General features: G+C 43.7%; 1 protein-coding gene across 1 annotated transcript in view; it reads right to left on the reverse strand.

The window, feature by feature from the left end:
• Positions 1-24181, reverse strand: part of LOC138302088 (uncharacterized) — a 148316-nt gene extending 124135 nt beyond the window's left edge. The window contains exon 1 of the mRNA XM_069242472.1: positions 24080-24181. The gene's annotated coding sequence lies outside the window, so the exon portion shown is untranslated. The remainder of the gene's footprint in view (positions 1-24079) is intronic.
• Positions 24182-26108: the final 1927 nt, after the last annotated feature.

Genomic DNA, 26108 nt, shown 5'->3' on the forward strand with positions numbered 1-26108 from the left:
TTGCATGGGTTGTACAGGGACTGACAGCACTATAACTCCGAGCATGCACTGTCCTAGCATTAAGAAAACCAGATTTATATTACTACTAGTCAAATAGCCTTGCATGTGAAACTAACAATCAGCTCAACCCACATGACTCCTCCCTTTTGTACAGTCCATGTCAATGACAGCAATTCTATGGCCTTCTGGCGGTACTAAAAAAGCTACTAAACTAAACTAAACTGGCCTTTAAATCAGGAGGCTGGATGTATCTGGAGTACAACCATACAGAGGCCCATGAATATTGGTTACACCTACACTGGTGGCCAGCTCTGTTACCACAGTACATTTTGCAGCTGTCATTTGACACAATGATGCTATACTCCTAACTTGGAGATCACTTCAAAATGTCAATTTATCAATCAGACAAGACACGAGTCAATGAACAGTCATCTACCCATCAAGATATTCCAACATCCTGTAGCAAAGTGTATGCAATTGGAAATCTCTGTGACTCATATAGGTCTAACCCAGATGTAGAAGCTGGTGTCATTGTCATGTCAGGGGATCAGGTAAAGGCCTTGTGTGTATGTTACATAGCATGTCTTGTGGTACAAACTTTGATATTACTGGTCGCATTACTTACAGCAACTACGTGTTCCACTTCTTCTACAGGTAACCTTTCCAATGTCACCATGGAAAGGAAACCTGAGACTGCCACTACTCCTCTGGATGAAGCCCTCAGTGAGGAATACACACCTGGATGTGTGGACTTTGAGTATGAAGCTGGCCCATCTGGGACACATGGTCAGTCGACAACACTGAGCCTAACCCTGCCCACATTGACTCCTTCCAGCCCTGGTGCTTCAACATCACAGGTAACCATTCTTCCCCAAACCTGTGTTACCATCTTGTGCCCCCCAGTACAGGTACCTGAATCTCCTGTCATTAACCCAGACAATGACGGACCTGTCACCAGTGGGAGTGGGCAGACTGTCCCAGGGGCACAGGCATTTGGGGTAGAGCACGTGGGAGTTATGCTGTGGGCCAGAGGATGGAGGCTCCTAGGGATACAACTGGCCAGGACACCATCTCCCAAGTTTGGGAGCTTACCAACATTCCCAAGGCATAATGTGCCAGGTACTTACCATGTTGGGGGAGATAAAGCCGCTGCAGAGGGACAGCCACCAGGACGTCATGGTGCAGTGGCAGGCCCAAAAGGCCCACTTCAGTTCCATTGCAGGGGTTCTGAGAGACATGAATACCACACCAAGTAGGATTAGTACACACCAGATTGCCCCTTCCACTAGCAATTAGACATCAGCCCCTTCTACATCGGTGGAATTGAGGCCCTTACAGGGGAAGGACATGCCTCAGACACTCCTGCCTCTGCAGCTGAAGAACCCCCCGCAAATGTGGACGTCACCCAAAACAAGCAGGAGGAGCAGATGCCAAGACCAAAACCATAGCCAGGAAGTTAGCCTCTACTGACTGGTATCCCTTGTGTGGCACAGATACACCCTGTTGACTTTTCTGAAACCTATCTCTATTTTCCTATGATACAAGAGCACTGAACTTGTATCTCCAAAGGTTGTAGCAGCTACCCTGACGATTTCAACCACCATGATAGAACCCTTCACAGTGTTGGTTCTGTTTTATGTGCTCCAAAACCCTAACTTAGCTGTGCACTCCCCATTAAATAACACTTAACCACAGGTCATGTGTGAGAGTCATTTATCAGCCATATTTTACTGTCATCGATAAGACCTCCTGCACAAAGAAGTTGCTCTCACATGTAAGAGTTTTGTAATGTTCTATCTCACATGTACTGTCTCATCTGGGTAGAATTACATTTATTAATAATGATAGACATAACTCTAATTGCTTTCATTGGACATTTCCCACATACAGGTTGGGAGAATGCCAATGATCCCCCGGTTAAGTACTGCAGCTCACTTCAGTGTATCAGCATAGTTATAATACACTACCACCCCACAGACAACTGAAGTAATGGACTTGTCAGTCACACAGTATCCCAATAGGCAAACAAATAATGTATCATCAGCTAAAGCCTTATCACATACCCATACCATAGCTCCCAATTGGCAATACCCCATGATACAGACAGAGGTCAGTGCAAATGCCCCCAGTCAACCTTCCACTTACCATGGTCAGGTATCAGTAGGCATGCCACTCACCTTTGTCAGTCTTGATAAACATCCACAGTGGCCCGCAGTGAGGAAACACAGTGACAGCTACATACAAGTTACTTATTACCAAGACAAACCATACTGATGTTTGAGGGTATGGATAGTACAGGATGACTTGTGTGAGACAAATGAACACACACAAGGCACCAGTGAACAAGCCTCAAATGCCATACAAGTCTACTGAGTGGAATTGGACACTACTATCCCACTGTCATGACAGTCTTGACATGGAACTCACTTACCACAAATCTCATGCCTGACAGTACCTCGTTCAATCCAAGTTCACTTCTCATGTTAGTCAGCTAATTCCACCTGTCTGTGACACTGTCAGATATTGCCAAATGAGGATGAGCTTGTGAAGTAATATGCAAATTATTAATGACAAACATAAGCTATAGGTCACATTGAAACTAAAACATCACACAGCTAATTCCCATATACAAGTGTGACTTAGACTGTGCATTGTGAGAAAATTAAGTATATGGTGATCAAAAACCTGCACCCTACTCCATGTAACATTCTGCATGCAAATCAAAGTTATGTGTTATGAAGGTACCTATCTCATTTTTACTCTAAGACCCTTATCAAGCATCCCCAACCCCACCAATACCACAGGGAGTAACTTTAATCACATAACATCATGTACCTAAAATCAGGTGAAGTAATAATTGATGAGAACTGCCCTGATTTCCCCAGCTTCATCCTCCTCATTCTCACCCTCTCTTGGCACATCTGCATTCTATCCCACTAGAACTGCTGGCTCCCCTCATCTGGTATATATGGAATTTGACGTCTTTGGGCGAGGTTGTGGAGCATGCAGCATGCAGCAGGCAACAATAATTTGACAGACTTTGGTTGGTGAGTAGAGGAGGGCTCCACCAGACTTATAGATGCTACAGACTCTTGCCTTCGGGAGCCCAAAAGTCTGTTCCAGGACATGCCTTGTCCTTCCACGGGCCTCATCGACATAGGGTCATGGTGGGGTTGGGTACCTCACTGGTGTCAACAACCAGGGATGGCTTGGGTAACCGGAGTCCCCTGTAAAGAAGGGTTTAGAAAGCCTAACTTAAATAACAGACATTCACACATTAGATAGCAGATAAAAGTTACAGACACATATGACATATGTGACGTACCTACAAGCCAGACCCTCTCTGTGTAGTGTCATCAGCAGTGGGATCTTGCTGTTCCACATGATAAAGGTATCATGGACTGACTCCGGGTACCTTGCACAAACTTGTGAAATGTACAGATCGGCCAAACAGACCATTTGGACATTGATGGAGTGGTAGTTTATCCTGTTCCTATACACCTGTTATTGGCTTTTGGGGAAACCCAGGCTACATGGGTGCCATCCATGGCTCCAACCACATGTGGAATGTGTACCAAAGCAGAAAAATCTGCCTTTACATGGGCCAAATCTTCATGTTGTGGAAATCTGATGTAGCTGTCCAGGTGTTTCAACAATGTAGACAGTACAGCTTTCAGGACCAGACTGCACATAGGCAGAGACATCCCTGCAGTTAGGGCCACTGTATTTTGAAAGGAGTCTGTGGCCAGGAAGTGCAGCACTGGCATAACTTGTACAACAGGTGGTATGCTACGGGGATTACGAATGGCAGGCATCAGATTGGGCTCCAACTGCTGAAAGAGATCCATGGTTGTATGCCTATCCAGGAAGTAGATCTGAATCACGTCACTCCTCCATGGTCTGCAGGTCTGCAAGTGGACAGTACACTGGAGGTTCTCTCACTCTTCTCATGCCAGGGTAACTATGTGGGAGAAAACTAGAATGTATGTGTAACACTCAGGGCCTCATTATGTGTTGGCGGTTGCAGCAGTACCGTCAACAAGCTGTTGGAGAAGACTGCCAAATTAAGACCATGGCGGTTTTCAGAACAGAATACAGCTAAAGCACTGCCAGCACCCCACAGCGGTCTGGGTGCCAAAGACAACGGAAGCCACCGGCAGGCCAGCAGAGACCATGTTTCTGCTCGACAGATTACAAGGTGGCACATCACCAAGGTTTCTGCCGCGATCACACCACCACAGAAACCCAGGCAGAAACTAATTGCATAAAAGGAGGCACTGACCATCAGGAAGCCATACTCATCCGAAACTGCCATGGAACCAGAACTACACGTCATCCCGCTGCTCCTACTCGCCAAGAGACTCCAGAATCAGTGCCAAAGACGACAGCAGCAACTGTAAGTACACACACTTATCTGTAACTGTTGTATATTGTCAAAGTCCATAGTCTCACACAGCATACCATCAGGAACGGGGGCTGAGGGTGACACACATGTAACTTTGCACTGACACTCACACTCGCAGACAGCCACATACACACCTGCACATACACAGTACACACACCATGGCCATCACACACATCAAAAACACACACCAACTCCCGGAAATGCAGCACGGGCACATTCACACACACTAACACACAACACCACCACACATCACAACAACACAACAGGAGCAACACCATCAATGCATTGACAAACACCCACAATAGACACTACCCAGTGACAAATCAGACATACAACACAACATACCAACAACAGGGAATGAACACACACATGCACACAACCCAACAATGCTGCATTCGACATACACAGCAAACACACAGCACATCGTATCTGACATACCGTGCACCAAACACACACACACTCACATTCAAAGCACTCAAAGCCACACAACACTGCAACAAACACATGTCAACACAAGCACTAACCAATATCATGACAACAATATGTCCCCAACAGATACATGCCCATCACACAACACATACCCATCACTGGGGGACAAAAGCACTGCACATAACCTCACATGGTTCCCAGACATAACAGGGTGCACAAGCATCACTTACATACAAATACTCACACACCAACAATGTCAACCATGAACAAATCTGCACTGAGAAAAGAAATGTGGGACAAATCTATAACATCGAAACCAGCGACTGGGTAGTCCAATTATGTATTAACAAATATAAATAGGAAAGAAATGTTCAAGGCCAGTCCAATTAAAAAATGTGCAACATGCACCCAGTGCACATCTGTGTACCCCTAACTTGACTCCTGACTGCCATATAACCTCCACAGGTAGGGGTATCAAAGGGGTAGGCAGGCAGGCACCTCAGGGATTATTGGGGGCCGAAGGGGGGGGGTTTGGTTTGTCCTAGGCTTTGGAGTGGGTCCTTTGGGATTGGGCTTGGGAAGGGGGTTTAGGGCCATGCGTAGGGGAGAGTTGAGTTCTCTTGGGAGGAGTAGACTTCTTGGCAGTGGGAGGGGCATGGGTACTTGCTGGGGATCAGGGGAGGCCTAGGAGATGGAAGGGATGGGCACGGGGAGGGAAAGGGGGCATTTAGGAGTCTCCAGGGGGGAAGAGGAATAGGAAAAAGGTCAAAATATGAAAGGAATACCTTTTTTTGACACACAGGGACGGACATCAGAAGGGTGTTTGAGTGTGGAGGGTGAGGGAGTGGTTGTCTGACGTGTATGTGTGGGTCTCATGGGTGCGTGTTTTTGAGAGGTATGCTTGTGGGTGGTGGGTGTCTGTTGGGTGGGTAAGTGAAGGCGTTTATGTGTACGGGACTGAGGTGGGGTGGAGGTGCTGAGGGATGCCATGGTGGGTGACTGTCTGTTGGAGTGGTGACTGCAGGTATGGTAGATGTGCTGGATTTAGGAGTGTCAGTGGTTGTGTTGTCTGTGGGTATGGTGACTGGGGTGGATGTCTGAGGTCTGCTATTGTGCTGACTGTGGGTAGGATCGGTGTAGTGGCTGGATCAGTGAATGTTGGTGTGGTGTCTGCAGGTGTGTCAGGTGTAGTGTCAGTCATGCTGGGGGTTGTTGGGGTGTCAGTGAAGTTTGTGACTGTTGCTGTGTCTGCATCTGCATGTTGTGAGCATGCTGGTGGTGTGTCTTATGATACCTATGTTTGTCTGAGCTACACTTAGATGTTCAGGTGGATATATTCCTGTCTGTTTGGGTGCTTTGGCTGGGTCCGGAAAGGGGGATTTGTGATTGAGAAGAGGAAGGTGGAGGGGGGGCCGTAGACAGTGGGTGACTGGCGGCTGTCACTGTGGAGGCCAGAGCCTGAAAGGATCTCTGTAGGCCAGCCAGTGCACAGTGAATGCCTTCCAGGAATGCATCACTTTGTTGGACTTGAGTTGCCAGTCCCTGGATGGCATTCAAGGTGGTCAACTGACCCACAGAAATCGACCTCAGGAGGTTAATAGTCTCCTCACTGAGGGCAGCAGGGCTGGCAGGGGCAGTGGTGCCTGCGGCAAAGGAGATGCCCACCCTTTTGGGTGAGTGGGCACGTCCAAATGGGTGAGAGCTATAGGGAATGCAGTGGTAGTAAGGGGGTGTCGGACTTAGATTGTGCTGAGGTGATCCCAGAAGGGTCCGCCACCACCAGGGAGTGTCCACTGGAGGAGTATTCCGAAGATGAGGAACTGGATCCTGTCTCCTCCATGGCACTCCCCTCGCCTCTCTGGGCTACTGGGTTCCTCGGTGTCGGTGGTATTATGACTTCAGGCCCCATGGCCTGCACCTTCCCCACTCGGCTGTGCCCTGTCTCCTTCACCTGCCGATGCTGATGCTGAGAAACAGAGAGAGAGGTAAGGTCATCACATTCTTCACATAAACATACAATACACCATACACAATAGTAACATCACATCTATGTGTAAAACACCCCCAGATACATGACCTTACACTGACCTGTGTTTAAGTGGTATTTATTGGGGAGTGCAATACAATATAGGTGAATTGAAACTGGAAAAACAGAAGCTAAACAGTAATTGGTTCAGTCATAGTAGATGAAGTCATCAGGGTAGCTGTCATACCATTTGGAAGCACAAGTTCAGTGTCCTTGCACCATAGAAAAATGGAGTTAGGTTTCAGAACAGTCAACAGGGTATATTTGTGGGACACAAGGGGTAGCAATCAGGAAAGGATAACTTCCTGGCAGTGGGTTTGGTCTTGGCATTTGCTCCTCCTGGATGTCTGGGTGGACATCCACGTTTGTTTGGGGGTTTCTCTGCTACAGATGGTGGGGCCTCCATTCCACTGGCAGCCATAGATATTGAAGGGCCTGATTACCAGTGGAAGAGGCCTGATGTTGTGTGTCAGACCTACTCAGGGTAGTGTTGATATCCCGCAGCACCCCAAAAATGGAAGCCAGTATAGCATTTTGTGCCTCTCACTACTGCATGCCTTTCTGGTGGTTATCCCGCAGCAGCTGTTGGATTTCCCCCATCATTTGGTGAGTACCTGGCCCAACATACCTCGGTAATTCTGGTAGGCTCCCAAGACTTGGGAGATGGTGTCCTGGTCAGTATTGTCCCTTAGGGCCCCCCATCCTCTGGCCCACACCATCCCTCCCACGCATCTTACCCCCATGTGCCTGTGCCCCTGGCACAGTGAAGCCACTCCGAGTGGTGGCAGGTCCATCATTGTCAGGGGTGACAAGAGGAGACTCAGATACTGGGAGCACACAATGGATGAAGCAGTCCTTTTGACACACGTCTGGGGGCAAATGGTTGCCTGTGATGTAGATGCAACAGGGCTGGGAGGAATCAATGTGGGCAGGATGGGGCTGACAGTTTTTACTGACCCGATGTCTCTGATGGGCCAGCTTCGTCATCAGTATCCACACATCCAGGGGTGTTGTCCTCACTGGGGCCATCATCCAGAGGGTTTGTGGCAGTCTCTGGTATTCTCTCCATGGTGACAATGGCAAGGTTACCTGTGGGAGAAGTGGAACACACAGTTGCTATAAGTGATACAACAAGATATGTTTAAGATTTACAATATGTGATGTTGTGTGAGATGCACACACTGCCTTAACATGATCCCCAGAAATGACAGTGACAGCTGCTACTAATTCTTACTTTGTACAACATGAGACTCTGATATTTCAATATCATACATCAAGCTAAAAGATGTAAAGCAATGTTGGTAGTTATTTGACTGCTGATATCCTCTTATGTTTTCTGACTATTGACATGGGTATAACCTTTTTGTGCCTAGTGAAGTGTATGGCATGATACATGGCACAAAAAGCTGCACAGAGCACAATAGTGTCAGAGTAGGGACACAGTATGGGAGTAGGCAATTGACATTGATCTCTATCTGGATGTGCTGCATGTGCATCCACTTGGGCATCTAGATTTCCCCCTAAGTGAGTCAATTTCCATTTTAGGAATTTTTTGTCTAAGGGCAGATTGATTGGGCACTCATCTATAGATGTGTTTTGCTTGTAATGGTAAGGGGACTGGCCATTGCATTGCTGTCATTGCCATAAACTGCTTCACAGTGGAATAATACTGATGAGTTACAATGGTTGTTATTTTCACCTGCATGACATCTCACATTTGGTGCACTGGGCTGGTTTTCCTATGGTGGAATATTGCCTTCTGGGAATTCTAGTGCTATCGGTTTCCAAGACCTAACATCCCATTCCAAAGGCATGTGGACCGAGGAGAGTTTAGTGGAGATGTGGCATGCCAGATAGGGGTATTTGTGCACTTAGAACAGAGGAGTGCTGAGTGGTTTGGTATTTGTGATGGCGAAAGGTGGTGAGGGAGCATGCAAGACAAAACATTTTTGTGACATGTATGTCGTGGGAACTTACCAGACTCCACTCCCCCAGGTATTCCATTCAGGCCCTCAGGATGCAGTATGTCCAAAACCTTCTCCTCCCAGGATGTGAAAGTAGGGGGAGTAGGTGGGGGCCCACCGTCAGGTTTGAGTACCGCCAGCTGGTGCCTGGATGTCATGGAACATACCTTCCCCCTGAAGTCATTCCACCTCTTCCTGATGTCCTCTCTTGTGCATGGATAGCTGCCTACAGAATTGACCCTGTAGACTATTCTTTTCCACAACTCCATTTTCCTGGCTATTGATGTTTGCTTGACCTGTGCTCTGAACCGGTGAGCCTCTACCCCGACAATTTCTTCCACTATGACCCTCAACTCCTCAGCTGTGTTTTGTGGGAACATGGTAGAGGTGGTATAGAAAGGTTGAAAAAAATGTTGGTGATGAGGTGTAAGTGGTGTGATGTTGGTGGGTGACGGTTGTTGTGTATTATGTGTGATTGTAAATTGTATGTTGTGTACATTGTGCAGGTGTCGGATGTATGCGTGATGAAATGTGAATGGGTGCCAAAAATATTCATCGTTAATTCTGTGATAGTTGTTCCTCCTCTGTGGCTATTAGTGGCGTTCTGTTTCCAAACGATTGTGGCTTGTGTAGGGGTGTGTTTTATAGTGGTGTGTAAGTGTGTTGAGTGTGTGGATGTGGTCAGGTGTGGGATATTCAAACTATCCAATGTGGTGTGTTCAGACCGCCGCGGTTCACACCACTGATGGTTTTCCTCCATGGAAGAGCCACTGTCATGATTTGTGGATCATGATCTGATGGGAGGATTTTTGTTGGGCTGGCGATGCTGAAGGTCGAACCATCATTTTCCATCTGCCCGTGTCCTGGAGGTTTCGGAAATATGGCTGTTTTTTGGAAGTCTGAGCTGTGTACCTCTTAATGCGGCGGTCAGATGGCTACCAACATGGCAGTCTTTTGATAACTACCACTGTGGCGGTATTACCATCATACTCCCAAACTTGTAATGAGGCCCTCATTATGTACATTATAAGTATGATCATATCTATGTCACATATTATGCTCTAAAATGCTACATGAAACTTTTGAAACGTTGTACACATCCCCTTTCCTCTCTATCACGTTATAAATGGGAAAATATGTCACTGACAGTCTATGTGACATTAACATTGGTAACATGTAGCACATACATGGGACACATTTACCATATGTCAGATTGTAATTTATCCACTGACTATGATACTACAATTACAATTCATACAACACATCAGTTTGACATCCTTTACATAATTCATGCACCTTGCAACGTTTGCTCAATGTCAGCAGTGAACACAATGTTGTAGATATGTTTCACAGCTTGTTGCACAACTTTAATATCAGTTTTCTGTTCATATGTGAGCCTTAAAATGGCAGCTGCCTGACCTACTGTACTGGACATTAGGAAGTGACCCACGGCCGCCGGGGAAATTCATCATGGCGGTAAGTGGATACAATGTGGTGGACATTGTCATTGGAACACATTGCTGCATTTGGCTGTCTTGGGCCAATTGTGATGTCTGCCGGCAGTGACGCTCTTTTACGTGGCGGAGATGAGCTCCATCACATACTTCATCTCCCACTTGACTCCTGACAGTGCTGCCAACAAGACCTCCAAAACCCGAGCTGCTGTGTACTACCACTGGGAGCAATCTCGCCATGTCCTACAGATAATGGGGCCTCTGTCTTCTCCCCTTAGGAACTTAAAAGACATGGAGGAAGTCATACCTCTGTATGGACAGCTCTATGGGGCACCAGAGGAACAGGTATTTGCAATGCAAGTGCAATATTTTTAGGGTTAAGTGTATGATGATGTCCAGGGCATAGAGTGGAATGAAAGATTGTGGCAAAATTTGTGGGTAGATAGGCATGTGCATATGTTTACAGATAGTTTAGAGTCTTGAGACGCAGCAGAGTGTGTGTGATGTACGTACCTGGACCTAACTGCAGACTGTAATACATGATCAGTGAATGTGTTGTGAAAAATATTTGCAGAGATATACCAGGTTTAGAGATATGCTTATGGTCTGGTCACATGTTTCAAGCTAACACCTGGTGCTGGATATGCATGTTGTATGGCAGTATCATCATCACACATGGCCTGACTGCAGATGGACATCCCTCAATGAAGGGGATTTGAAGGTTTTGAGGCTGTGACAATGTGGTAAATGCAAAGTGTCAAGATATCCAAGGTACACATTGATGTACAGTCCCCAACACTGGTACACAGGTGTGCACATTCTGATTTGTATAGGGACATATTCCTCTCCTATGGTGTCCCCACCGTACAGAAACATATGATGATGCACATGTGACTGTATCACTATACAGCTTTTGGTGGTTGTTCCTTTCCGCCTACAGGTCGATACTCCCAATGTCAGAATGGTATGTTGTCCTGATCTTCGCCTTCTATGCATTCCAATGTCTTGTGATCCCTGTCTTTGTGCAACATAGAATCTGAGAATTTGAAGCCATTCCAACTTTTCAAATGGTTTCTGATGAGTGACAGCATCATGTGAGGCTGTTATGCCCATCTGAAATTTCACATGCCATACTTGCATGACATATTCAGACCTGTTACAAGGTGAACCCCCTTGGTAAGCGAGGGGTGTACATAGGTCTCTCTAATGTGTCATCTCAGTGGACATCCTACATGTTGGTAACCATGGAGGATATTGCTAGACTCCAATTGGATCCCATACATTGGTGACAGGGCTAGGGGTGTTAGTACCATGTTCATGTTCTGTAGCTGGAAGGTGACTACACAGCTAGTTCCTTAGGCACAGTGTTTTAGGCATGATATACGGGCAATACATATTCTTGACAGTTACAATCGTAACTGTTTTTTGCCAACATCATGGCTACATTGAAAGGTTGCGTCATGTATCAACCAGCGGCAGTCTGACCTTCCTGGTGTTGCAGTTGGTGCTATGGCTGTATTTGGTTTGCAACACCGCCAAAGTCATAATTTGGCGGTCCTCTCTGTCAGCCTGTTGGCGGTCTGACTGCTACCACCAACATGGAAGTCCTTGGACCGTCAAACTTTTAATAAGGCCATAAATGGGTGACAATTACTATTCTCATTACAATCTAACCATATCGGTGGAAGGTGTTGGACACTAAAGGGGTGCCGTTTACTACTTCTACTCCAAACTAATCATGTTAGAGGAAGGTGTTAGGCACTAAAGGGGTGAAATTGGATATTTCCACTCCTACATAAACCAATTTGGGTAAGCCGTTGAACATTAACCCCTTCGCTGCCAGGCCTTTTCCCTCTCAGGTGCCAAGCCTTTTTTTGGCTATTTTAATGGCTATTTTTTGGCTATTTTACGCCCTCATAACTTTTTGTCCACATAAGCTATCCATTCCAATTGTACGCCCTTTTTTTCCAACATCATAGGGATTCTACAAGTACCCAGAGTTTGTGGGTTCCCCTGGAGGAGACCAAGAAATTAGCTAAATACAGCTAAAATGATGTTTTTGGGGAAAAATGGGAAAAAAGTGCTGCAGAAGAAAGCATGTGATTTTTACCCTGCAAATGGCATAAAAAAAGGGGTCGTGGTGCTAAAATCACCATCTTCCCCTGCTTTCAGGAACAAGCAGACTTGAATCAGAAAGACACATCTTTCACCACAATTTTGGCATACTACTGGGTCATACCCCATTTTTGCTATTTTTTTGTGCTTTCAGCCTCCTCCCAGTTAGTGACGGAAATGGGTGTGAAACCAATGATGAATCACGGACAGCTAAACATTTCTAAAAAGTATACAAAATTTTGAAATTAGCAAGGGGTCATTTGTGTAGATCATTCAGAAAGGAACAGCTGAAATAAAAAAAATAGTGACATTGAGTTGAAAAAAACAGCCATTTCTGTCAACGTTTTCTTCTGTAACTTTTTCCAGCTATAGCAGATTCTTGAAACCAATGTATCATTACTCTGCTGGACTCTTCTGGTTACGGGTATTTATAGGGCTTGTAGGAAACCTTTGTATTTCCAAAATGGGCACAAGATAAGGTATTGAGAAGAAGTGGTTATTTCCACATCTCTGAATTCAGGGGTTCCCCTACTAGCATGTGAATAACAGGGCATTTCCCAAATAGACATCTTTCTTACACACTGTCTAATATTTGGATGGAAAAAATGTAGAGAAAGACAAGGGGCAATAACACTTGTTCTTCTATTTTGTATTTCCCCAAGTCTCCCGATAAAAATAGTACTTCACTTGTGTGGGTAGGCCTAGTGCCCAAGACAGGAAACACCCCAAAATGCAACATTGACACATCACATTTTACACTAAAATCTAACACGTTTTTTGGAAAGTGACTAGCTGTGGATTTTGGCCTCCAGCTCAGCCGGCACCAAGGAAAACCTATCAAACCTGTGCATTTTTTAAAACTAGACACCTAAGGGAATCCAGGATGGGGAGACTTGTGGGGCTCCCACCAGGTTCTGTTACCCAGAATCCTTTGCAAACCTCAACATTTGTCAAAGAAATCCTTTTTCCTCACATTTCAGTGATGGAAAGTTCTGAATTCTGAGGGAAGCCACAAACTTCCTTCAACCCAGCATTCCCCGAACTCTCTCGATATAAATGGTACCTCAGTTGTGTGGGTAGGCCTAGTGCCGCGACAGGAAATGCCCCAAAACACAATGTGGACACATCACATTTTTCTAATGAAAACTGACCTGTTTTTTGCAAAGTGCCTAGCTGAGGATTTTGGCCTTTTCAGCCGGCACCTAGGGAAACCTAGCAAACCTATACATTTTGTTAATCTAGACACCTAGGGGAATTCAGAATAGGGTGACTTGTGGGGCTCTCACCAGATGCTGGTACTCAGAATCCTTTGCAAACCTCAAAATGTGTCTAAAAAAACACTTTTCCCTTACATTTTGGTGCTGCAAAGTAATGGAATCTGAGAGGAGCCACAAACATCCTTCCACCCAACACTCCCCCATGTCTTCCGAACCCAAAACCCTTTGCAAACCTCAAAATTTGGCAAAAAAAACCACTTTTTCCTCATATTTCGGTGATGGAAAGTTCTGGAATCTGAGAGGAGCCTCAAATTTTCTTCCATCCAGCATTCCTCCAAGTCTCCCGATACAAATGGTACCTCACTGGTGTGGGTAGGCCTAGTGCCCGCGACAGGGAAGGGCTCCAAAACAAAACATGGACACATCAAAATTATTGATTGCAGAACTACCTGTTTTTGAAAGAGGGGGCACCCGCGTTTTTGGTCCTGAGCTCAGCAGCCATCTATGGAAACCTACCAAATGGAGAAATTTCTGAAAACTTGACACCTGAGGGAGTCCAGGGAGGTGTGACTTGCATGGATCCCCCAGTGTTTTCATACCCAGATTCCTCAGCAAACCTCAAATTTAGCTGTGTGGGATCACCGCATAAGCACAAATTCCCTACCACCCAATGTTCCCCTCAGTCTCCAGCTAAAAATGATACCTCACTTGTATAGGTGGGCCAAGTGCCTGTGCCTGTGACATGGAAGGGCCAAAAACATGTCAAAATTGAGAGGGAACCAAAGAGGGTCCAAAAGGGCAGTTTGAAAAAAAACTTTTTTAGGCTGACAATTGGGGCAGAATTGTTATTGGTATAGATGCAGCTATGCTGGGTGGTAGGAATTTCCATCACAAAAATGTAGAGAAAATGCATGATTTCAAGCAAAGCTGGAGGTTTGCAGAGTACTGTGGGCAAGAAAATGGTATGGGGTGCATGTGAAGCACACCACCCTGGGCTCACCTAGATGTTTAGTTTTCAGATGTCTCTAGGTCTGGTAGATTTTTCTAGGCGGCAGCGTCCCAAAGTCCAAAAAGGGCAGGTGCTCACTATTACAAGTCGGACGATATTGAGAGTTAGCCAAGCTCTTGAAATAATCAAACATCCTCTTTCTTGCCCTAGCCTTTGGGATAAGGTCCTTTAGTTTGCAGGGGGGCTGAAAGACTGTTACCCCCTTCATTTGGGCTGGGGGGCATACCCATGTCCATACTGGTTGGCAGCCCCACCTCTCTATTTTAGTTTTATTTCCCTGGCATCTAGTAGGCTTTCTGCCTCCGGGGAGTGGATCGGGGGTTATTGCCCCATCTGCTTACTGGTTGGCAGAACAACTTTTTCCCTATTTAAAAAAAAAAAAACATCTTCCCTGGTATCTAGTGGGCTTTCTGCAGACATGGCCTAAAATAATATGACCCCATGGGGAATGGTGCTACTCCCTTATGTATGTAAAATAATCCCCCAAAAAATCCATGGTTTCTGCCACCTTGGGGGCAGATTTACCTCATAAAAGTAGGCCAATCTACTCCCAAGGGGGTCTAATAAAACCCCCCTAAAACCCACCTAAAATAATTTTGGCTGCCGGGGGAGCGACCTTTGCCTAAAGCGCCACTCCCCCTCTGTAAAAAAGAAAATAAAAATTTGTCCTGGTGACTAGTGGTTTCTGCACCCTTAGGGGCAGATGACCCTAATTAACATTCAATCTAACCATACTGCGAGAAAGTGTTGGACACTAAAGGGGAGACATTAATTATTTCCCTCTCTAATATATGACTATTTGAAGAAAGTGATGGACACTACCGAAGTGAAACTTAAAATAGCCACTTCAATCTAAAAATTTTTAGACAAGGTAATACAAATATAACACATATTTTTTTACTATTAATAATTAATATATTTTTGAAAATACTTACTACCATTTCTAAACCTTAAACCATAAAACTACAAAAATCATCCACAATTAACAATAATAAAATAAAATAGAAAACTAAATAAAATAATTGTCTTTAAAAACAATAACAATACATTTTAAATATAAAATTACAATGTGTAAACTAAATAAATTTAAAATAGTTCTAATATTTTTTATAAGTCTTAAATCATTTGAAATTTTAATATAAAATATTCTAATTATTTTATTTTATTAAAAATATTGTTATGTAGTTTTATTTTTTGTAAATTTGAAAAACATTTTTTAATTCAATACCATTAATATAGAATGTAATCAATAGTCAATTAAAATGTATTTTAAATATTAATTTAACAAAATACATGTAAAATCTGTAAATTATTCACTTTTGTATCATGAAAATATTTTAACATAAAATTCAATTTAAAATATTACATTTTTAAACTATCCCCATCATTATCTACTGTTAGCCTAAAATCCTGCTACTAAAAATACATATAAAACACTTATTTATATACATTAATCAAACTAAAAATACAGCTTTCAATAACTTCAACATTAAAAAATCATCTTACTAAAACCACACATAATAACATTATTAAACATATACCAGAAAGCACATTACAATAAATTACATGTTAATTAACATTTACAAACTATATTACATACATCTATATTTTCTACAACAATATTTTTTTACAACAATATGAAAATCAACAGCAAAACAATATTTTTACTTTCAATATTCCTGATGATGATATTTTTGATGTCCCAATATTCTTGACACAACATTTTTTTATCACAATATTTTTTTTTCCCCATGTCCAAACATAATTTTCTAAATCCAACTGCCTGGATACATTTTCCTGATTAGGTTCTCATGTCACAAGCCCCTCTCTACATGATTATGACTGTAATCACCAGTAGTTTTATACTATGTTGAGCTATAGAGGTGCACCCAAAAAGTACTTGTTTTATCCTGGGTGATTACTATATCCATGAACAGACTATTGTATGATTAACGATGGGTGGCACCCAATATCCCTGGGGTACATGCCTTTTTTCTTACAACCCAGAAGAAGGGACACTGCCTACTGGCTTAGTGTAAATAATTGCAGCGTGGCATGACTGGGCAACTTATTTCTCAATGTTTGTGTGGAGAGTGCATAGTGCTAATAGATGAGTGGTTGGGTACTTTCAGTTTGGGGTGCAACTTGTATAATGTAGACACTGTGGTTATCAAGTGCTCCATAATATTTAGTGGTAGTCTAACCGGCCACCTCTGTTTCCTGCCTTTGCTCCCTCACTGTTCTTTCCTTCCTTAGCTTTGAAAAAGCCACTGTAAAGCCAACCGTATGTGTTTGGTTCAACTCACATAAACGTGACTTAAACGGGCTATTCATCATCCCTAGACCTGCCAGAGAGCTGTGGGGTGTTAGTCCATAAGGGTGGTGAAGGTAAGGGCCTCTCCCACCCTGACGGGCTGTACTCTATCCATCAAGGTATAAATCACACACCCTAAAAGTTAAGTGCGCTGACAGCCATGTAATATGGCTCCTCATAGGTAATGAGTTTGTTTTATACCTACACTTTGCTTAAAAGTCCAATATGGAGATTTTCTAAAAGGGGAAGGATCATGATTTTCTTATATAAACCTTGTTGGAAATTTAAGACATGAAAAGATATTTATGCTAATGCAGATGTCTATGGAAGTCACAAAAAATGACCAAATATAATTATCAAAATGGGTTTACTTTAAAACAGGAAGAAGGAAGGGTGTTCAGGGCAAATTTTGGGTAGAACGGGAAACCTGATTACAGTAGCTTCTTGTGATTCAATGGTACTCTGAATTTTCTAATGGGATCTGAGTAAGCTATGTCAACTTTCAGTCAAGTTTTCTGAAGAGTGTTTAAAAGATGGTATATATGGATGAAAACATAAATAAGAGTTTCTATTTAAGCAAGAATATATGTAATTCTGAACTAAAACGAAATAGGAACACATTTATACATTTTTATTAAAAAAAGGTCAAATCAAGTGATATTGACTGTAATATATTCACTTTAGCTTAAAAAAATAAATAGAATGGTATATACCCATTCCCTTGGGCAGTCAGTATTTTCTTCACTGGGTATGTTCAGAGACTTTTAGGCTCACCAAGGGCGTTCGCCAGGGGTGTGTGTTGGCCCCTACTCTGTTCCTCTTATATACTAATGGATTGTCAGATTTCTTGGTGGAGCACTGTAGGGAGGTCCCAAAGGTGAATGGCACTATCGTCCCGGTGTTGACATATGAGGTTGATGCGGTCCTTATGGCCCGCATCATGAATAGTCTTTGCAAAGCTGTTAGAGCCTACGCATCTTATATGTCAGGCTTGGGCCTAGAGATAAACTATAAGAAATCGCATTTTATGGCATGTGGTAAATCTCTGAGCAGGGTTGGGGAGCTAAAGGTTGATAACCAAGCTATTAGCAGGGTCAATGAATTCCCATATTTAGGGGTAATCTTTGATGACAAAGGCTCATGGAATCCTTCTATTGCTAGAAGGAGTATGCTCTTCGATGCCTCAGTTGGTGCTACTTTTGATTTTGCTGTAAGAGTAGGAAGCAATCCCATTAAGCCTCTGCTTGAAATCTATAGGCGAAAATGTCTCCCTGTCCTGTTGTATGGTGCAGCACTCTGTGGGTATATGGACACCCGAGTGCCCATTATTGAAGAAAATTGTTTTTTTAGATGACTATTGGGCGTTGGTCAAAATACCTCTGGCTTTTGCTTGCATCTAGATCTAGATCTTGAGTGTGTGCAAGATACTATTCAGTTGGCTCCCCTTTTGTTATGGATTTCGATTTGGAGAAGCAAATTTGCTATTTTTAATAGAGAGATTTTAAGGGATTGTTTGGCCTGTGATAATGTAAAATGCATTCCCTGGCTGATGTACATAAGAAAAATAGCACAGGAGCTGGGGCGGCCAGATTTGTTTTACTCTCCCGAGGGTCTGACTAGCCAGGAAAACAATTGGGTGAAGGAGAATTTTTTAAGAATTCGGAGGATTGAAAGAGAGGGAAAGGAATTAGGGAAGCCATCGGTCAGGGATTTTATTATGTTAAAGATGGGGGTGGGTCCTGAGCCCTATCTCCTAGCAATAAATGACCTGAGGGAAAGGACTCTTATTACCCGATTCCATTTGGGGGTCATTAGAAATAAGCTCTGCTTTCCATTAGGTCAGTGTGGTGAAAAATCTATCTGAGCGTGTCCCTGTGACGGGGTGTCCCTGCAGACCTTGTCCCATTTTACATTATTCTGTGTTTTTTATGCACCTTTTAGAAGACGTTTTTTATTACCCCTGCTGAGGCCAAAGGGATTTGTGCAATTTCGCCCTGCTTTTATGTGGTTGCAGATGGCCTCAGATGCATTGGCATGGAGGGGTTTGGGATTGTTTTTGAGGGGAGCCATTACTTGGCGTAATAACCTAGAGTTTTTTTAAGGGACGATTCAGATTATTATTCTTGAAAAAGACGTTTTATTTGGTTTTAATATGATGATTATTGTGATTTTAGCCTTATTGAATTATTGCCATTTTTAATGTTCCCACTTTTGTTCTTGTACTTTAGAGGTCGTAGCTCCACTCCCTCTGGATTTCTGTTTGTTTACTATTTGATGTCAGAACTTCACAATTTCTATTGATCTAGTGAATTTCAGTTGCCTCCATCATCATGTATTAATCTTTTAATGATAATTCAGTTCCCATTAGGAACAGTTTGTGGAAGTTTGCTCCTGATTCCAGGAGCATCAGGGTTAGGGTTTTACTTTTTTAACCCTGCCCTCTTTCAGCCCCATTTTCAGCTCCATTTTCTGGACTGTCTTGTGCTGTCTCGGTGTCACTTAGCTATCTGGGTACCGATGTGATCCCTATATTCTGTCCCTGATGCTCAACATGGTAGGCATCACATTCAGCAGCGGGTACCCTGGCCCCCTAAGGCAACCCACCTGTGGGTATCTTGCCCACTGACTGTACTAAGTGCCAAAATCCCTAGTACTTCACAACAACTCGATTGTAAGACTTTCTTCCCTCCATGCTGCACAGCACCCATTCAATTATTCAATGTCAGTAATCTCTTGATTCACTGTGGCTTCACTTTGTCCATGCACCCTCCCCAATCCAGATGCCCAAACAATGCCTTCACACTCTACCTTGTTTTGCCCTTAGTCTTAGATCACCCCGCCACACAATGGAAATTGCAGAACTCACTGCCATAACCAAGTGAATCTTCTCTTCTAACAGGAAACTTGGATATGGGAGACCTTAGCTATTGTCATCCACCTCTGGGTATAAAATCTGCAGCTTAGATACCCTCTCCAATCGGGATTCAGATGTGCTACTATCTACATCTTCTCTATTTCACTTACAATACTTCTGACCAAATCAGTCAGCCTTGCTGAAATGCAGTTGTTCATTATCTGTGCCACCTAATTGCAAGTATTTCTATGTGCCATTGTGGTTCTGCTACTAACTTTGGACTTTTGCTAGCTGACTGGATCGCTCCTTCACTATGCGAGCAGTCAGCTTTGCTATCCTTTGAGATTTTTTTATCTGACTCAGTAACCTCATATGCCTTGAGACGACATAAGTCATTAAATTTGTCACAAAATTAGGCTTCATATAGCACATAAAAGCCAACCCTTTGTGCTGGCCAACTGCTTAATCCCGTTTGGACCCCAGTGACTCTATGACAGTCCCTCTGAACCATTGTGTTTGCCCTTAAAGAACATCCTAGCAGTTTACTTCCAGTTATGTTTCTTGGAGATCATTTCTTCTTTTCATTTGACTCATTTCAAGAGCCTTGTTGAAGGTCCACTCCACTAGCATTGTGTCACCCTGGTAGTCTGTGTAGGACATGTTCTGGTGGTGTTGCAGCTAATGGAAGTACAAGAGTCGCTGTAAGGAAAAGCTGGTCAAACCTGGAAGGCTGCAACTGTCAGGGTCTCACCTTCACCGACTAATTAGCCTGGTCAGGGCAGCAGCTGGTTTTCCAAAGAATCAATCTGCATTCATTCAGTGGAGGGAAGCAACTGCCAACGATGCCATGATTTGTCAGACAAATCATTTTCTGAAGGGAGGCATTTGTGCATGCAAAAGAAATGGACTGATCTTGATCTTCCCCCCACAAATGCTACAAAATCAACAAGCAGGGAACATGGCCTTCTGTCTGCATTTGGGACTGAGAGACTATAAAATCTGATCAAGACTCAGTCCCAAAGACTCAGTACTTTACATGTCTACATCAACAATGAGGCTAAGAACAAGTGAAATTACTGCTAATCTGAACCTGTGAGGTCAGCATAAAGCAATCTGCACCTGTGCCTAATTCATGCATAAGAGACATAATACTGGTGACTATAATTGATCTGGGAGTGGAGAGAGTCCAGGAGAAGGAGGAATGTGGTGCCCAAAAGCATTTGTAATCAGCTTGCCCTGTATTTGCTAATTGAATTGCATAACTGGTGACTATATTTGATAGGACCACTGGGACAGGAGAGAATCTTGGGAAGGGGAAAGTGTTGTACCTATGGGCAGTCGTAATCAGCCTACCATTTATTTTCTAAAGGAATCGCATTACGTAATATTTAGTTGTGTGATTTAAAGTATTTTCTTTTACATAAAGATGAGCGCAGTGCTGGACATTAAATTATTGTGTCTGTTGGTTGGCTGTTCAGCCTGGTGGTTGTGCCCCCTATACTACCTCCGTAAGAAGACTGTGACTGGCCACCCACACTACCCTGAAAGTCAAGTATGGAAACATTTGTACTTTGCCCAGTTCATAGAGCCATAATAAGACCTACTTTCAGGAACCCAGTGGAAAACCAACTCAATCGCTACAAATGTGGCCCAGTGGTTCCTGTACATCCTGTGCTCCCAAAAATAGGGTCAGACACTTTCGGTCTACTGTTGTTGAATTAATCTACAGGAGATCAAGTCACCCTAAGTAATAATTGGCCCATATCTTTATGTCCATTTCCTTTCAAGAACTTAAAAATGTAGTCAAAAGATTTAAGAGCTATAATGTGATTATGTTACATCCTATGTCAGACTACGACAGTGTGTTTTAATATAGCGGTGCTAGGCTGGTTTATCACCTGGTATTGGTGGATGCAGATCAACACCAATCCTGTTGGCAGAAACTGGTTAAAAATATTACAACAAATATCAATATTAGTCACAGTATTTATTCATAAGGACAAGCATGCCATATACAAAAAGTATTAAAAAATGGCAGCTAATAATAACTACAGTTGTGTTCATTTTCCTCACTTAGGCCCTCACTACGAGGTTGGCGGTCTTCAGACCACCAGTCCCGTGGTGGCAGTAGGTTCCGACATCACCGCTGGGATCCATGATCCCGATGGCCTGTCTGTTTCGGAGATCGAGGCCAATATGGTAGCACTGTTCCTACTAGTCAGCCCAATGGGAACATTGTAAAATGCTCGGGGGATTCCGCCGGTATGCCGGTGGCCTCACCCCCACAAGTTTGCTGGTTGGCTCATTGACTGCCAAACTCCTAATGTGGCTCTAAGTTGTGGATTACATTTTGTGTGGGTCAGAATTCCCCTGTGGAATTCTAAGCCTCACAATTAACATTTGTCTGGTGTTCTTATGTCAGGATTTAAAAGGTATGAGAACATTGAACCTGATATTACCAGCCAGAAAATGTGTCCTAGAAAGTCACTTTTAGACAGACTTTCTTAAAGCCCTCACCTTTTCCACGCACTCACACCTGACCAACAGTATCCGCCACAACACTCTCGCATTCTTGCCACCTAACAACCTCCCTTGTACCCTCATCCTACACAGCAGACTTCACACACATTTAGCACATGCTCAGAGATAGGTGAACAGGTGGTAAATGTGAGCGGTAACAGCTGGATTTAGGAATTTCATGCTAAATTCTTTCAGGAAAATGTAGGGTTATATAATAAATCCCTTTTTTCAGTCGGTTTAACTCTTGCAATTGCATGAACTCTATTCAGCGATTCTAGCCAGCATCGAAAATTCCAGGTGCCTGGAATCACCAAGCAGAATTCTGCATTAATTGTAATTGGGCCCTGGGGTGTTATTCCCTAAAGTTTTTCGTCGGCACTCCCTTTGTGTAATGTGACCAAGCATTGCGTCATTTTACATACCATTATAAATTGTTTGTAAGACTGTATGCAGCATAGATTATGCCATGTAAAGATCTGAAGCAACAACAAGGCTTTCCCTTCTCTTTAGAATGAGGGGACAGTCCTCTGTAGTTCATATAACAGTACACACTCCGTAGCACTCCTTAATTTGTGTTCTAACGGTATATGCTGCTGATTGGGGACTTCAACTCAGAATAACATTCCAGCATCTAGCAATCTAACTAGCTAACTCCGAAACTGTGACATTAGTGATTACGTTATGTGGATTGCTTGATGCTTTGGATTGCTTGATGCTTGTCACAACGGGTAAGCTCAGCTTTAAGAAGGCTGGATATGTATAATGTAGAATTCAACATATACGTTAGGGCATTTGGAGGACGGTGGGCAGATATGAGGTGTGTGTGTGCCAATCGGAATCAGAAATAAAGACGGTCGCTAAGGTGTCCACTCGGTCTGCAGGAGAACCAAGGAGTCCACCTCAACAAAGCCATGCCAGTAAAAGCACCTCACCTATTCACAGCTGTAGGTGCTCCTGGGTTGCCACACTCTCTGTTGGTCATGGAGGACAGACAAAGAGATGTAATCTGACAACTGAAGCACCACCATCGAAAATGGGGGAGTCAGAGTGCTTCTTCCCTACATCACTTACTTTGGTTGGCAGCTATGCTCTTGGTTTTGCAAGCTTTGTTGCATACACAAAAGCAGATGAAATGCAGGACCCCAGTAAAAATTGATAACATAAAAGTAGGATCAGAGGTCCTATTAATTAGCCCACTTCTGCCTAAACAGTTCTAGCCCACACCTGCCTAACCAATCCGTAGGTGCATGAGGGGATACACCATTTTGGTGTCAGAGAACAGAAGCAGAGGTCCAAAATAACTCCCTTTTCTCCTCCTTAGCAACTATTTCCATTGGGCATGCACCCTAGGCAAGCCCTTTGTTTTGATGAAAGGAGTCGCCCCAACTTCATAATGCACTTGTTGCTCCACATCGCTCCGTTGAAGGTCATATTCTACAATTCCAGACTCCAAAAAGCCAATATTAGGCAAAACGAGACACATCTAGCAGTCCAAGTAACTTGTGCACCATTATCCTGATTTTGGAGTCAGCTGAATACGAGCTGGAACTTTGCTGCTGTGAGTACCTTCAGACCACAAGGCAAGTAGTGCACGTTCATAGAAGTCTGTGCACACTGTAAAATAAGCAGAGCCCGACATGCCATTGATTGTCACCGTTCTCGGGTCCACCCAGGGCTAAGCCTGCTGAGATATTTATCTAAGACAGTACTTGAAGCATAACACTCAAACCACTTCGTTTTGGCGAGTACACAGGCCACCCTTATTCACCCACCTGAGTCGCCTTGCTGTTGTGTTTTGGTGTTTGGCTGTGCCGTTCTGAAGCTCTGACACTGAACAGAGGGATCTGGCACGACTGTGGACTGGACAGTTTAACAGACAGAGATAACAACAGCATACCTAACCTTGTACCAAAGGACAGCAGCTTTGAAAAACGTGACCTCCCTAGAACTAATGTTTATTCAGTGCTTCCAGTGAGAACAAGTAAATAAGTAACCCAGCAATACTTGTGTAGAATAAGTTTTCAAAGTGCATTGTGTTTTAAGCATAAGGCTTCAAATATGCTCAGATATAAAAAAGAAATAATGGCATTTTGGGGTTACAGAAATTGGAGAACCTCTGGCTAATGTAAGTGTTGGAAGAATGAGAGCACATCCTTAAATTTCACCTGCCAGGCTGCTGCGAGGAGTTCAGAGGTACGCTTGAAGCTCCCGTGAAAGGGGACATTTGGCTGTTGTATCTATAATTTTCACCATCCAAAGCCTATTGTGTCAAATATTATTAAATATGGGTCCATGTTTCTACACAACTGGTTTGCCTCATATCTCCTCCCACGAACAGGTAGGTTTTCCAAGTTACCCACAGTGACTCTGAGTTGTTTAAATTCACAGGCTAACGAGGTGAAAGCACGATTTCATAAGTGAGATGGCACGTGCTTAAATTGTGCAACATTTATTTTTAACATCCTATTACCAAGGGTGGAAAGCTCATCTTGTTACACTGCCTTGTGTCAAAGAGAGAGAGAACAGATGTGCCATATCTGTTAAGAATGGCTCTTTCTTCTCTCCCTCAGCGCTGGAACACTTTTTGGTGCCAGTCGCCAAAGCACACAACCCTTGCGCAACTGTGCATGGGTGCACGCGTGCTCATATGCATAGACTTTGTACTGGATGGTGACCCTTCCAATACAAAAACTATCCTATTTCCCACTTTGTATGTGTGCTGTACAAACAGCACATATTCAAAGTTGGAAAAATTAGGAGGAATTATGGGCCAGATGTACGAAGCTTTTTGCATGGTGCAAACAGCGAAATTCGCTGTTTGCGCCATGCAAAAAGCACATCGCGATGCTCATTCCCATTTTGTGCATCGATAAACTGGTTACCGACTCGCAAAATGGGAATGCGACTCGCAAATAGGAAGGGGTGTTCCCCTTCCTATTTGCGATTCGCATCGCGATGTAGAATTGCTTTGTGACCACGTACGCAGTCGCAAAGCAATTCGCAGTTAGCACCGATTTCAAATGGGTGCCAACCCCTTTGTAAATGGCCCTGTAAACATTTTTTCAGAGCAGGCAGTGGTCCTATGGACCACTGCCTGCTCTGAAAAAATTAAACAAAAACGTTTAATTTTTTCGTTTGTATTGCAACTCGTTTTCCTTTAAGGAAAACGGGCTGCAATACAAAAAAACAAACTGCTTTATTCAAAAGCAGTCACAGACATGGTGGTCTGCTGTCTCCAGCAGGCCACCATCCCTGTGAGTGCTGCGAACCGGAAGGAGGTCGCAAATTGCGACCCACCTCATTAATATTAATGAGATGGGTCTTTGCCACCCCCTTGCGATTCGCAGATGGTGTCAGGGACACCATCCTGCATCCGGGTTTGCGACTTGCAAATTGCGAGTCGCTCAGACTCGCAATTTGCAAGTCGCAAACTCCGAATTTCCTACATCTGGCCCCATATGCCTACCTCAGGGAGTCCTAAGATTTTTGTGCCCACATACATACTCTGTCTACATATGTTAGTAGATAAGGATTTGCATCATATCCAATGGGAATGCCCACGTTCCACCCCTGGAACACCCCCTTGATGCACAATAGTGCAAAGCAGCATATAGTGCAATGTTGTGTTACTTTGGGATACTTTCCAACACAAATCCTGATTTGCACTGGATAGCAAATTCTACCCTAAAACTCTGCACCAGGTTTGTATCACTTTTGTGACACAAACACTATGGATAGCGTTAGTAAATCTAGGCCCGTCTTTCATTCCTGGCTTTGGCCACTGATTGAACCATGTCATTC

This window comes from Pleurodeles waltl, chromosome 6, assembly GCF_031143425.1.
Source record: "Pleurodeles waltl isolate 20211129_DDA chromosome 6, aPleWal1.hap1.20221129, whole genome shotgun sequence".
Taxonomy (NCBI): Eukaryota; Metazoa; Chordata; class Amphibia; order Caudata; family Salamandridae; genus Pleurodeles; species Pleurodeles waltl.